This window comes from Lissotriton helveticus, chromosome 7 (genome assembly GCF_964261635.1).
Source record: "Lissotriton helveticus chromosome 7, aLisHel1.1, whole genome shotgun sequence".
NCBI classification, from domain to species: Eukaryota; Metazoa; Chordata; class Amphibia; order Caudata; family Salamandridae; genus Lissotriton; species Lissotriton helveticus.
The window spans coordinates 1547483006-1547496873 of NC_136068.1; positions in this window are offsets into that span (position 1 = coordinate 1547483006).

The window sequence follows — 13868 nt, forward strand, 5'->3', positions numbered from 1 at the left end:
TCCCTCTGCGCAGGACTCAGTAACATCGCAGCCTGGATGTATGATAACAAACTGAAATTGAACGGGGGGAAAACAGAGCTTCTTCTGTTTGGCCATAACACCACCCTATGGGGACCACAACACTGGCCCCCACAAATGGGCACTCTACCTATGCCATCTAAAACAGCACGCAACCTCGGCGTCATTTTTGACGACCAGCTATCTATGAAGAACCACGTGGTTAAAACTTCCTCCACTTGTATTACCATCATTAAGTGGTTGCGTAAGATCATCTGGATGCTCCCCCAGGATACTCAGAAAACCGTAGTCCAGGCTTTAATCACTTCTAGACTGGACTACGGGAACATTCTTCTCCTGGGAGCCTGCAAAGAGGTGATTCGAAAATTACAGACAGTCCAGAATATGGCGGCGCGACTGCTCTGTAATCTCCCCAATACATCCTCTACCTCCAATTCCGTACGTACTCTGCACTGGCTCCGCATTGAAAGCCGCACAAAATTTAAGGCTCTCTGCTTCATGCACAGAATAAATGCTGGTCTGGCCCCACCCTATCTTAACTCTTTGGTTCAGCACTATTGTCCCCCCCGCACTCTTCGATCATCTAATCAGCACTTGTTCTCGGTTCCTAGAATCAAAAAATCCAGAATGGGCGGCCGTTCCTTCTCATGGCTGGCACCCTCACTTTGGAATTCCCTTCCCCTTTTGTTGCGCACTGAACCCTGCTACCTTAAGTTTCGCAGACTGGTAAAAACTTGGTTATTTAACCTGTAATTGCCCTCCTTTCGACTCTCCCTCTCTCATTTGGTTTTAGCGCCGGGAAACCTATGGGTAGCTGCGCGCTTTATAAACTTAAATCTAATAATAATAATAATCACATCCCACGTATTGAAAGGTCCTGTCGGACCCATGCCGCCAATGGCTCCAAGGCCAACGTGAATAAAAGTGGAGACAGGGGGCATCCCTGTCTGGTCCCCCTGCTTAAAACAAAATCGGAAGACTTGCGATTGTTCACCACTACACGGCCAATAGGGCAAAAGGCGCACCCAGTCAATAAAATCTGGTCCAAATCCAAGTTTCTCCAGGACAGCAAAAAGGTAGGGCCATTCCACTCTGTCAAATGCCATTGTGGCATTTAGGGACACCAGCGCCGCCGGCTCCTGAATAGTTTTGGCACGGCCCAAGACCCCATTAAGTCGACGCAAGTTAAGGACAGTATTGCGGCGCGGCATAAAACCTGACTGATCCGGGTGCACCACGGTGGTGATAACCTTATTCAGTGTCGTAGCCAACAACTTCGCAAGAACCTTGGATTGTACATTCAGCAGCGAAATAGGCCTGTGGGACGAACAGCACTCTCTGGGTTCACCCTCCTTATGGATGACCACGATGTTGGCAATGCGTTGGTCATATGGAAGCTGCCCCTTTTCTCTATTCTCATTATACATCGAGCGGAGGAATGGGGCAAGTCTGTTGGAGTGCAACTTGTAGAGCTCAACCGGGATCCCATTCGGTCCCGTGGCCTTGCCAAAGCGTACTCCCCTAATAGCCTGCGCTACCTCATCATTCGTGAACGGGGAGTCAAGATATTTACGGTCGTCATCTGAGAGCGCAGGCAGTTGAATATCCCTGATCATTGCTGTATTGTCGTCCTCTGTGTACACCCTCTCTGAGCTGTATACCTCCCCGTAATAGTTCGCAAACCTATTGGCAATGGCCTGTGGGTCAGTGATCACGAAAGAGTCATCTCCCTGCAGTTCAGGTACCAGCCGTGACGCCCACTCCTTCCACTCGAGCCACGCAATGAATTTCCCTGCCATGTCTCCAAGCTCATATATCCTACTCTGGGTCTCTCCATGTTGCACCCTGGCACTCTCCCTTGCGAGGCTCCCTAACTCGTCCTGACGTAACCGAAAAAAGGTGGATACCCTCAGGAGTAACCACCCGGGATACTTCCGAGTCCAGAGTCTGTACCGCCTCCTCCGCCCTCACCAAGTCCGCCTGCCGCTCCCTCTTTTTCTGCACTACCACGGTCAGGACCTCACCCCTAACCACGGTTTTAAACGCCTCCCAGAGTCTGGGCCGAATCCACTGTGCCCCAATTGTCATGAAAATACCTATCCACGGCCTTGACTATATCTCTCGACAGCGGGGTATCTCAAATGACATGGGCTGATGGGAGCAATCCTGCCCGCTGTGACCCGGTCAAATTCTAGCTGCAACCATACCGGAGAATGGTCGGAGGTGCCTCTCCCAAGGTGCTGGACCTCCCGGACCGCACATACCTGGACGTCCGGGACCAAAATATAATCTATCCTGGACATACTGTGGTGTGCGGCAGACACATATGTATAATGCACGCCTCTTAAATTGTACTGCCGCCAACAGTCAACCAAGCCGGTTCTGTCCAGATAATCAGGAAGCCACCTATGTGCCGGTCTCAGCATTCTGGCTGGTTGCCTTTCCTTTTCACCATCTACCACAGCATTAAAATCGCCTCCCAGAGCTAGAATACCCAAAGGCAACGTTAAGAAAATTGCGTACAAATCTCGGAATGTATCTGCCTGCAAACCTGGTGGAACATAGATGGAAATAAAAGTGGCGACCTTCCCTTCCCATTGCCCCGAGATGCCGACATACCTACCCCGCTGATCAGACCGAGTAGCTTGAATAGTCAGGGGAAAGGAATTTTTCAATAAAATGCTGACCCGCCCCTCAATCCAGACGTGAACCCCGCATGTGCCACTAGTTTGTAGCCTCCCTCGTAGAGGGCCATACACCTATTTCCGATGAGATGTGTTTCCTGCAACAGCACCACGTCCGGGGAGTGACGTCGAATGAGCTGGCTGACCATCCCTCTTTTGATTTTGTCGCCCAGCACGTTTACTTTCCAGATCCCCTCCTACCATTTGACATTAAGCTGGCATAAAAGCACCGTCAAATTATCTCCTGATGTCACAAACACAAACAAATCCACAAACCCCAGAACTCTCAAACCTCCCATCCCCCAACCCCCACCCCCCTCCCTGCACACTTGCTCACGGCTTCCGCCCATCCCCAACTAGCAGTGTGCCTGTCGCCCCTAATCCAGCTACTGACTAACTAAAAGTAGAAAAGAGGAGGAGTTCAGGGCCCCGTCCTCCCCCCACCCTGTTTCAGAAACAGCCCCACCCTCCGCCTGCCACATCTCTTAGTACACAGGGTCAAGTCAGGCGAGGTACTCGTGGGTGAGACCCACTACGTGGCAGACTCAAATAGTCATTTACACAGCGATCTCCGTCATTCCTGTCCCTGTATGCCGCCACCACCATCTCGATCTTGTCCCTCTGGCCTACTCGGGGGCTGATGCCACCTCCGGATTGTCAAAAAAACAAGCTCTCCCCTCGACCTCCACTCTCAACTGGGCCAGAAACATCATTGCATATTTTAGACCTGTGTCTCTGAGTGTCTTCTTCACGCCAAGTAGCGTTTTCATATTTCAAGGGGCCCCCGGAACGGGAAGCCTGCAGGATAGCGTCTCGGTCCCTAAAGTTCAGGACCCTCGCAATCAATGGGGGGGAGGGGGGGGAAGGGGCATTCCAGGCCTGGGTCTCCCCCCCCCCCCCGTACCCTGTGTGCCCGTTCAGTCGTGAAGAAGTTGCCCAGTCCCTTGGGCTTGAGATGGTGGAGTATAATGTCTTCAACAAATAAATCGGGGGCCGGGCCTTCGGCCTTCTCGGGAACGCCAATGATACGAACCTTGTTCCGTCTAGCCCTCCCTTCATACTCATCCAGTTTCCGAACGGTGAGGTCACTGGCAGCCCTGAGGTCACGTACCTCCTACTGAAGCAAAGCCACATCATCTGTTAAACTTGCCGTCTTGATGTCTAGAGACTTGACATTCTCACTTGCCTTCGTAAGGTCTTCACGGATGAGATTGACCTCGATGGTGACCGCGTCCAGCAATTCCATCTTCTGTCCAAGGGAAGACTTGACGCTATCGATCGCCGCCATCACGTCTAGCAACGTCGGCTCAGCCAGTGGACCAGAGGAGTCTCCCCCCAATGACTAAATCTTCCTCGGCTCCGGCGGAGACCCCCTGGGCATCGTGTAGCTGTCGAGCTTGTTGGTTTGGATGTTTAGAACCCTTGTCCGAGTCGGGTTTAGTCGCCATCAGAAATGCCTCTTCAGGGGCCTCCGGGCCTCTCCTGCTCACCAAAGCGTAGCGGCGTTGCACAGGCAATCAAGAAATGGCCACAGTGGGTGACCAGCCAACGCACTCAATGACTGGAGCGCAGAGCAAGGCACCGGACGAAAGCGGTTTCAAAGGCCGCAGACGCCTGGGAGTGGCCTGACCACCGAGGCGGAGAACAGACAGAGCCCACCGCAGGAGAGCCGCAGATCCGGGCGGTCAGCGCCAGACCCCAGCCACACAGTCCCCAGGGGAAAAGGACCAAGGGTGCCTGTCCAAAATCACGAAAAGCACAAGGCGAGGCCCCAGATGCCCGCCACTGACCCACCACCAACGCTGCAAGGGCAGCCAACCAGCCACGCAGACCGGGACTCCCCTCGGCGTCCAGACAACAAAGTTTCCGTGCACCCACGTGACGTGCCTTCCGATGGAGAAGGTCACACAAATGGGGTCCGGCAGGAAGGCGTGACAGGGGCTCACCTCCACATAGCAAGTCGTCGGCCAACATCTGTGCTCCCCAGGCACCACACAAAAGCAATCCGGCCAACATTCCAGGCTGTGGCCCCTCGGACGCCATACCAGGCCCGCGAACAGGTGACAATACGAGTCCAAGACGTGGGGATCTCAGTTGCTGACACCAAGCGGTAATCCAATGTGGGCCCCAATGCAGGCTGCCCCCTCACGCCCAAGACACATCACGACGCAGCTGTGCCACTCCCCACCACTGCAGGGGGTCCTCCGGCCAGTAGGCGAGGGGGAGTCTCGTCGCAAGCACAATGGTCCCGCCGCCCGGGTAATGCCGGCGGGCCCCTCCAACAGCGCGGCGTTACCAGGGCGGTCAATGCAGTTCTCCAACGGTCCCAGAGCACCGCTAGTGCTCGAGGTCCGCCCACGCTCCCACAACAAGCGCCGCTCCTCCACCAGAAATTCACTCCTCGTATAAGCGCCGGGGTCACACGGCAGCACTCTCGGCCGCTCCCACGCCGCAGCGAATATTTCAATCCTTCCGGTGCCGGCCCCAGTGTTGACGCACTTGCGGCCAGCTCCTGCAGCAATCGAGCCCCAGGCGCCAGACAATCAGCAGGCCTCTGATGATGGGTGGTGTATCTCCGACCCCTGATGGAACAGCGGGGCCGGAGTCGCGTTGCCGATCGCCGCTTCACCTCCGCTGACCAGCGACAGGCTCAGGCGACAGGATAGGTGTCAGGATGTTGGGGCAGGGGGACAGGTCCGCCGGAGCCGAGCACTCACGCAGCCATCTTGGACCAGTGCGTGACTCCTCCCCCGAGCTAACCACTTGTTGAGGATACTCAGGAATCTTTCCTCCCACAAGCTGACTTAACATGTGGTCCAAGCACTTGTTTTGAAGATCTGGAACTCTCTCCCACCGGAAACACATAGAATCTCCTCCAAGGTTACCTTCAAACGGGAAGTAAAAAGATTCCTTATGAACAAGTTCCTAGCTTAATAGGTTGTTGGATCGTCTGCTCTAATGCATGGGACTTTCACTTTTAAGCCCAGCGCTGGATGCTTTTCCATCACAATATATTTCAGTTATTTTCTTAATATTTTGACGACCCTGTGTACTTGTAACCGTTCTTTTCCTAGGAGTTCTATTTTGATATATGTTTATGTCTGTATTCCTATTTGACACATGTCATGCAACCATTACCTTCCTTTCCCCACAATTGTAAAGCGCTCTGATATCTCTAAGGATCATGTTCGCGCTATATAAAACTTTATAAATAAATGTATGTACACTATAGCTACTTTTTCTTTTGTGCTGTATAGTAATATGTTGTTTTGGTTTGTCTGCTTAAGTCTTTTTTGCGAAGCCAATTAATAAAAAAAAAAGAGGGGAACCACCGGAATATAGACATTTGTTCGCCATGCTTCTATTTCTCGCCAAGAGACAGATAGCTAAACACTGGGGAGGGAGAGCCACACCACGAGCTGAACACTTACTAGAGGACGGGGTTGGCTATGAATTCACGAACGGGGTTGGCTATGAACAAGATCCTCTTAGATCTGGAGCTGCTAATAATAAACCCAATCTTACCACTAGAGAACCAACTAGAACCTACCTATCGAGGAAGGGGGCACAAGACCATAGTTGACTATATAATCACTACAGAAGGGCTAAAAGATCTAAGTAGGAATTTTAATATTGTGGAAAACGTCTTAAGCGACCATTCTGCTTTAAGGTTGAACCTACAGCTGAGTCATTTAAGATCTCTTACCACAACAATAGCAAATACCCTGTCACAAAATAGGATTGAATTGGGAAAAATGAATGGATACACGATAAAGTGGGAAAAAGTGGATCCTAATAAGCTCACCAATACACTAATTAAGAACGCATATAGTAGTATAATGATATGCCTGGACCCTCAAGCAGATGCCAAATCAATCCTGGAAAATTTTAAGATGATTTTAGAGCAAGTAAAAACATTGTTGACCAGAGTAGTCAAACAAAACAAATCAAATACCGCAGGTTGGTTTAATCATGATTGTACCAAGGCGCAGACTAATTTAAGAAAGGCACTTGGTAAATCAAGTAGAGACCACCTAGAGATCCAACACCTTCGGCGAGAGTATAATAACGCCAGAAAGACAAGGAAAAAAGAGTTGAAGCTGTCCTTGTGGAAAGCTCTGCATAAAAGCGCGCTCACGAAAGATAGCCAGTCTTTTTGGCGAATAGTTAAGTCCCCCTTGCTATCGGACTCTAACATTCCGCAGATCGACGTCGCTATCGATGAGGAAACCTGGGTGAACCATTTCACAAGAATTTTTGAACTAACATCCCCAATAGAAGAATGTCATCCGAATCCTCCCCCGGTAGCATTTCCAATATTGATAGATTTTGAACTACGAGACGTAGAACTGGCACTAATGATGAGCAAGAGCGGCAAAGCACCCGGCCCAGACGGGGTCCCAGTGGACTTATTTAAGCACCTTCCTGACCTTTGGACTCCAATACTCACAAGAGTCTGCTCAGCAACAGCGAAACCTGGACTTCTGGAGTCATGGTCACACTCCATTATGGTCCCTATCTTTAAAAAGGGGGACCGCCAAGATACAAAATGCTATCGACCCATTTCGCTGCTTGATTCTCTGGGCAAAGTAGTCGGCAGAGTTGTCCTGGAAAAACTTCAGCAATGGGCAAAAGATAAAAACATCCTTTCGGATCTCCAGTTTGGATTTAGGGAAGGCTTTGGAACAGTGGAACAGTGGAACAGGCCCTTAACCTAAGCATGCTAGTTTCAAAATACATTCATGCAAAGCCAGGGACAATCTACATGGTCTATGTGGATTTGTCCTCCGCATTCGACTGCGTGTCGCACGCGAAGCTCTGGTCTCTGTTGGGTACACTTGGGGTTGATCCTCCCCTCCTGGATTTTCTAAGGGAGCTATATGGCGATGCTTCTGCAAGAGTGAGATTTGGAACAAAAGGGGAATTAACTGCACCGTTTAGGGTAGAGCGAGGAGTAAGGCAAGGATGCGTCCTAGCCCCCTTCCTCTTCTCCCTGTATACCAACGGTCTGGAGGAGACCATGTTGAGGGGGGGGGCAGGACTTGCCCAGACTGAAACATCGCCTGATCCCCGCACTGCTCTACGCGGATGACGCAGTTATTTTAGCACGTACTCCTAACGAGCTTCAGAAATCCTTATCCAAGTATGCTGACTTTATGGGTGCTCTGGATTTACATATAAACGTAAAAAAAACATTTGTCATGGTAGCGGGGGGTCAGCGAAAAGCCACAAAGTCCATCTATTTAAAAAACCAAAAAATTGAAAAGACCTCACAGTACCCCTATTTGGGCATCATGATAGATGATAGACTAAATTGGAAGGCTGCTGTTGAGGCTAGGAGACACTTATTCAAACGAGCAATCCTAGCACTGATGAACTTCTCAAAAAGACTTGGAAAAAGGCCATCAGTAGAACTGTTGCAGATCTATGCTGCAAAATGTCAAGCCATCGCCCTGTATGGGGCAGGGATTTGGGGACACACTGCCTTTGGGTCATTGCAAAAGGAAGAAAATATCTTCATGAGATTTCTTCTGTCCACGCCAAAAGGTTCTTCCATCTACGCCTCGCATATGGAACTGGGAATATCGTATATTGAAGACCTAATTAAGATCCAGCCACTACTACTCTGGAGGCGCGTTTGGCTGTCGGACAAAAACCTGCTGACCAAAAATATTTTACAGGACTCCATGGAATTGGAACATGTACATAAAATAGCATGGCTCTCCTATATCAGACATTTCTTTTTTGATCTGGGTCTACAAAAGTATTATTTCACCCCAGAAAAATTAAATGAAATATCTAAAAAAGATCTGAAACAAATTGCGCTGAGTCATCAAGAGTCTTTGAGACTGTCCTTGCTGTCGACAAAAAAATCTGTGACTCATGCGAATGTGATACAGTCGGCCCCGAAAATCCAGCTCTATTTGATCTTAGAAATGACAACATATGATAAGATGCTACTAACTAGGTTCAGATTGAATATTTTTTATATATTAGTGACTTTTCCCGAAAAAAACAATTGGAACTTAAACTTGACCCCTTGCCCCTGTGACGATTTGTCCCAACAGTCAACTATTCACACAATCTTATTTTGTAAATTTTTTCACCCACACAGAAAAATCTGGATAATCCCTTTATTAAAAAGCTGGGGTTATAGACAGTGTCGTCCAGCTATGTTAGCATTACAGATGCTGGATTCTGAACGTATTTGCTAACACGTACTCCACTTCTTGAAGTGTATTATGAGTCATAGGAATAACCTTTGAAACAGAATAAGAAACTCAGAGGGTTACCACTGTTTTATTACGTACTTAATGTTGTGCAGAACTTGGTCATATGTTTTAACAAATGCGTGTAATAACTGTTTTTATAGAAATACTCATGAAATTTGTATGTTGATAACTTTTATGGTTTTGCACTGCTAAAAACCGAATAAAGATTATTATTATTATTACTAGAGGACGCAGCCTTTTGCCATGAACAATTAATAGCCTACTGGGCACTGATGCCACATGTGACTCGGACCTGGGAAATATGGTAGACACTCCCGTCATATCTGAGGTCAAGTGACGATTCTACATCCAGCTGGCAGCCTGAAAAGAAAACACTCAGTAACAGAGGAACTCGGGTGTAGCAGGGAGACATGGGAGGGTACATGGGGTCTTGATGTGAGCCCAGATATAATGTTTTTTTTACCGGTGCCTACTAGAAGTGACTTTAATAAATATATATTGAACCTGTGAATGTCAAAGACTGCAACATTGGACGAGATATACCAAGATGTGAGACTCTAAGAACACAAATGTACATGACATATCAGATTTCCTCCCCCCCCACCCCCTCTGTCCTCAACCCTTCCCATACTGCCCCCCGCCACCCCTTCTCCCAGTTGACTGCCTGCTGTATCTGTTGAGGCTACTGCCTCGCGTGTATGGTTACCTAAAATGACAATAAAGAGAATAAAAATTAAAAATATATATATAATAAAGCAAATGTTATACATTATACTTCTACAAACAATACAACATTCAAAACGAAAAATTGGAACTAAAACAAATGACTATACAAATATATGAAATGCAATGGGGGGGTATACAAGCAGAAACCCCCAATAAGTACGTCAACTGTGGAGCCAATTGAAGTGCAGCTGACTGGACTAAGCTACTGCAGTGAAGCACACTGATGCAACTCAACTACTTTCCCCAGACCTGCAACAGGAAGTGGATAGCATCACAAGCTTGACGCCAATGAGGAAGGATCAGCTGAACTGACGACACGACTCACCAGGCAGCCAGGAGAAAGAAGGCACTGCCACAATCTGAGGCTTAATCCCCGGCCAACACAATATGCCTTGAAACGGCCCCCCCAACTGAAAACCGCTGCATGCCTGCCACTGCTTAGGGAATCTGCAGTGCAGCCAACAACTGCTCCTAAGCAAGACAGCTGCTTAATTTAGCTGCGGCCAGCACAACTTCAAACTGATTGGAAGGACCAGTACTGAAGAGTGGGAGGACGGAGCATGGCCTACCACGGACATGATCTGTTGGGGAGAGAACCATAGTATAGCTTTATACTTTGTATTTAAGTAATTCTCTATTACAAAGATATGCAATGGGCTGGACAAAAATCATGTTAAGGTATGCAATATTAGATTTTTTAAAGTTTATTTTATACCCCATGTTGGGCTGGAGGAGTCACTATAGTTTTCATTTTTGAGTGCTCTGTTAAATTATGAACTATGATAGAGAAGTCATCAATGTATAAACCTCTGAATCGTCTTGTGCAATCTCCATTATTCTTGCCACAAAAATCACAGGACAATTCTTATACCCGAGGTGAACAGAAGAAAAAAGTGATTACTATTGTGTGCTCTGACAAGTGACACCGATAAAACCAATGACGAACAAGAAATTGGAAGGTAGGAAGGCTTGCATACATTCTTTAGCAGCAATTGGAATATGGAGGGTGAAAATGACTCCAAACCAGTTGCCACCCTCCAAATAAATGTGAGTTCAGAGAGGTGCACTGGGAGAACAGATGAGCGGAGTGCATCCGCTGGGGAAGCTCTCAAGTCTGGGCTATCAGATTATTCAGATGAGAGTAAGTAAACTCGTATGCAAACGGCGTGCGCCATAAAGCATCCATGTTGCGGTCCTTTTATCCAGGACTTGTAGGGTGAACCTCTGTTCTGATGTCTTTATATACACCAGCCAAGAGAGGTCGAGGAGAGGTTTGGTATAAATTGCAATCTCTGCTCGTTCGAAGGATGGAAGATGGTCCCATGAGGTTGGTTTAAAAAAAAAAAAAGGAACAGGGAGTTTAACAAGGGGGTACACATTACACAATTGTGGAGACAGGCAGGAAAAAGCACGAGAGACTGGCATGCCTATGGGTGACCTACAAGTTTCCAAAATTTCCCTCGGTATAGATAAAATTGGTATAGTGTGGATGGGATACTCTAGCACTCAAAGGTTGTGTCAGGCCGCTCAGAGGAGTTGAAATGGATGTATGACGTTACAACGCATACTTTTACAACGCCTACCTTTACATCGCAAGTTTTACAACGCATACCATTACAACGCATAATGCTTTTGGGCGCTGGATAGTGAATAGTTTAATTTACTATTCCAACTCCAGTCCCCGTGGATAGTAGGGAAGGTGTTGGATAGTACATTAAACCTATTCCCTATCCTAGAGCGCCCCCCAGCGCTATGCGTTGTAATGGTTTGCGTTGTAAAAGTTGCGTTGTAATGGTAGTTCGTTGTAAAGGCTGTATACCAGTAGAAATTAGTTGATCACATCAACCCTTGATGTATCTACGATTAGCGCAAGGTGTGCCAATTGCTGGGACTATCAGAAAATGCTAATATCTACACATTGTGGGCTTGGACTTGTACAGAGTTTCACATTTTTAATGAATCAAGCCCAAATACCTCTTTCTCAAACAGGAAAAAAACTGCTTCTTTAACAGTGAAGATAGATGCATACATCATTTGCTTTTCCCGATTGAAGAAATGGCAAATAAATGCACACTGCCATTTCTAGAAAGAGAATCAGGAAGCGATTTATGGGGTTCCCGACACTCCTTATTGGTATTTGGCACCAGCAGACTTCTAACCCAGCATTAGACTTCAGTGCAATTCAGCCAATCGGTAATTAATGCTTCACATTTTAAACTGCGCTGAACAAATGAAGTAGTTGCCGTTTTGAAGTAGGTTCATAGTTGAAAGGTAATAATGATTTGTGGGCCGGGTCACCAATTGATGTTGGTTCCAAATTGACTAATGGATGTCTCAACTAACATGAAAACAGTTTCTTCGAAATGGTACTTACATTAACTTTTTTTTTTTTTGTAAAATTTTTATTTTTGATTTGCAGAAAAGAATAAACAAATAAACAAAGGGCTGCGGAGGGACCGCACATTACTCCAGATCAGGGCAATCATTATGCACGCATCAGCAGTGTCCCAAACTATATTACAAGCATATCCAGGCCAGGAGCGAGACAACATAGCAACTAGGACCACAGTACCAAGCGGCCTACAAGCCTATCATTAGGCCAGGCCATCCAGGATAACCAGTGCTGCAATATGCTGGGCCCCAATCCTCCAAGTTCCACACAAGCGGTGCAGATAATCAGTCCGTGGACCCTCCACAGCCCATAAACCATGACAACCAACTGCCCCATCCCACCCCCACCCTCCCCCCTGGTGGTGACGCCATTCACTCAACACTCAGTCCACATCCATATTACACTTGAAAGAGGTGCATCGACCTCAATGAAGCCGGACATACCGCCGAGGGTAACCCCTTAGAGAGAAAGTCAACCAGGGGACCCCACTGATATCGGAAATTCTTATACTGGCCAAGGAAGATGTCCGCCACTCTTTCCCAACTGAGCAACCTCCAAAGTCGTGCATGCCATAGTGTAACTGCCGGGGCATCCTTCTTTTTCCAGGCCGCAGCCAGCGTGAGCTTCGCAGCGCCGAGGCATAGCCACAAAATCTTTTTATCGGCCCTGGTCTGATAAACAAGGCCAGGGTCACGCAGCCCTAGCAGGACACAAGCCATAGACTCATCAATGGGATAAGTCAACACTTCCTTTATATGTGAGAGGATTTCCTCCCAGTACGGACGGATCACCGGACAGTCCCACCAGATGTGGCGGAAGTCTCCCAGAAGTCCGCAGCCCCTCCAGCACTTATCCGAGGTCGCCGGGAAAATGCGGTGAAGCCTAGTCGGGCACATATACCATTGCATGACCGTCTTGAGGTGGGCTTCCCTCAAGTGCAAGGAATGGTTAAAGGTCGTCAGGTCACGCCAAAGCGCCGACCATTCCACATCCGGGATATCTCGCCCCAGCATTTCTTCCCATTGCCCCATATAACGAGGTCGAGGAGCTACCGTCGATTGAAGCAACAACTGGTATATGAAGGAAATGGCCCCCTTCATGGTGGACGTCCGTAATATAAAGGCTTCAAACGGCGTCGGCGGTCTCGTAGCCGCGTCCACCACCCCAGGTGACGTAGCCCAGTGAAGCAGCTGAACATGCCGGAATTGTTCAGTCTGGGGGACCCCATAATCTCTCATACAGTTAGCGAAAGTGAGGGTGTCCAGGCCGTGGAACAAATGGGTCAACGCCCGACACCCCCCCTCCCTCCACACCGCAAACGGCCCTTCACGAAGTGCCGGAGGGAAAGCCGGGTTGCTATGCAAGGGCGTAAATGGCGAAGGGAACGTGGTCCAACGGTCGTCCGCCGCTAGTGAGTCCCACACCTTCAACACTGTGCTCGTAGGAGTGCTTATATATGCGTTGAGAGGGCGGTCCTTCTTCGGTTTCCAGGCTAAGTCCCAAATCGACCTGCCGGCAACGCATCGGTCCATATGGAGCCAATGTTTCTCGGAGGTTTGTTGCGACCACTCCACCAACACTCGCAGTTGCGCCGCTTTGTAATATAACTGCAGGTCAGGGAGCCCAACTCCACCCTCAGGTCTCGGCCGACGGAGAACCGCATAGGAGACCCGTGCCTGACCCCCTTGCCAAACGAAACGCAATACATGGGTCTTGAGCCGCCGAAAGAAATCGCTGTCTATGGGGATAGGCAATGCCTGGAACAAATATAAGAATTTAGGGAGGAGAACCATCTTCACGGCATGGATTCTGCCC